The sequence below is a fragment of the Vombatus ursinus genome, unplaced genomic scaffold (assembly GCF_900497805.2).
Source record: "Vombatus ursinus unplaced genomic scaffold, bare-nosed wombat genome assembly UNPS02014784.1, whole genome shotgun sequence".
Classification (NCBI taxonomy): Eukaryota; Metazoa; Chordata; class Mammalia; order Diprotodontia; family Vombatidae; genus Vombatus; species Vombatus ursinus.
This window is the reverse complement of record NW_020954562.1, coordinates 14,906,561-14,908,818: the sequence shown is the minus strand read 5'-3', so window position 1 is coordinate 14,908,818 and position 2,258 is coordinate 14,906,561.

Sequence of the window (2,258 nt, the reverse complement as noted above, 5' to 3'; positions counted from 1 at the left end):
CATTAGAAAAATCACTCCACTGCCCCTCAAGGGTACCCCTAGAATTCTGAGGGTGGGGGCAGGACATGTGATCTTGCTTGGGGTCTTCACTCATCCAAGAGAGTGGAAATTAGGATAAGGATCCTTAGAACTCTTGTATGCTTATAGCTCGTATAAGATATTGGTATAGGACAACCTAACAAGCACTGACTTAGTAAGCAAAGGTACTGAGTTCAAATGTTGCTTCTTTCAGTTACTGCCAATGTGACCTTGAACAAGTCATTTAACTTCTCTGTAAAATCTGTATGTGTAAAATCAGGAGGTTGGACAGAATGACTTCTAAGTCCCTCTCTTTCAAAACTAAGATCCTGTGAATTCCATTTTACAGATATATGATCCTCAAACTGAAGAGTGGCAGTACGGAACGGTGGCCTGAGAAGTACCAACTTTGAAACATTAGCTGTGTTACCCTGAGTAAATCATTTCATGCCTCACTGCTCCCAAGTTATATAAGGTGCTAAGCTGCCTAGGGAGAGAAAGTTCCTCACAGGACTTCTCCACCGTCATCAATGAAATCACAAGTCCAGTCCAAACAAAAAAGACATAGGGAGGTTAAGTGGATTTGCTCCAGGGTGTAAAAAGTATGTCTCCAGTGTTGGAGAGATTCATATATTCAGAAAAGATTTTGATCTCTTGTCCAGGGCTCTGCTTGATGAGCAAAGATTTTCATCTCTGTAATTACACCACTCTTTTATTCAGTGAAAACCAAACCTCACTGAATGAAGCTCATCTGGTTATGTCCATACTCTCACAGAATGACATCTCCAGCTTTACTTCACACAGGAGTCCAGAGAAGGAGACTGGGATTTGAGGTTATTGGGGCCTTAACGTGATACAGCTGCCAGACTGGGAAAAGCTGGGCCTGGCTTCAACAAAGATGAAGCTATAATGAAGGAAAAGGGGTTGACCAAGAAAAGGAAAGGTCAAAGGGAACAACCCTGCCATATTGAACAGTAATAAATCCAAGGACTAAATAGCGGTCAAGGACCTCCTCCTCACAGCTCTCCTCGGGAATTCCCACAACCTAGAAACACTTTTGGAATGCCCTTCTGGGTTTCATCTCTCTCTTTAGAAAGTAACCCAAATTACAGGTTGGATAGAGGCAGATCCATGACCACTTGTCAAAGGAAAATAATGTCTGGATTCTAAAATGAAGGGAAAGTGGTGTATAGTTTGTGATACGTGGGGAAACTTACTTTGAAACTTCAACTTTGAAAGAGAAGCAAGAAAGAGAACTGCACTATAATTCTCAATTAGTTATACCAATGAAGTAGAGAATATGGAAGTGCAGATAACAGAGCAGCTGAGGTCATGCAGCCTGGACCTGGAGTCAGGAAGACCTGAGTTCAAAATCTGATTCAGACACTTATTAGCTGTGTGACCTCAGGAAAGTCACTTAAACTCTCTCTAGTCTTATTTTCCTGTAAAATAGGGAATAAAAATAGCACCCATCTCCCAGAGCGGTTACGAAGATAAAATGTGATGATATGTATAAAGGATTTTGCAAACTTTAAAGCACTATATAAATGTTATGGCTCTTATTATTATTTCTGCTGCTATGCTCAAACCAAGCAGGGCTTTCGGAGGTGATTCTCAGCCTAGGCCTAGAACTACAGGGAACCTCACAGACCATCTAATCCAATGCCCTCACTTTACAGAAAAGGAAACTGAGGCATCGGGTTTAAGCAACCTGCTCCAGCTCATACAGACAGTGTCGCAGGTAGGATTTGAACCAAATTCCTTTCACTCCAAATTCAACACTCTTTGCATAGTACCACACTGTCTTCCATAATAAAGTGGACAAATGTGAGATAACATACTAATTTTCAAACATCTTATTTTATTTATTTTCTTCCCATGATGGATCCTTCTCATTAATTAATACCAAATAAAACAATTAGAATGGGGGGGCCAAGATTGCAGCAAAACAGTAAGACTCTGTAATCATAGTCAGAAAGACTTTTGATACTTTATGAACTGTTCATCCAAATTATAAACCCAATGTGATATTTGGAAAGGTTATTACACTACCGTGTGATATTGTCCTCCTAATATCCAGTTGGGCGGCTAGGTGGCACAGTGGATAGAGTGCCAGGCCTGGAGTCAGAGGACTCATCTTCCTGAGTTCAAGTCTGGCCTCAGACACTTACTACCTCTATGACCCTGGGCAAGTCACTTAACCCTGTTTGCCTCAGTTTCCCCATCTGTAAAATGAGGTG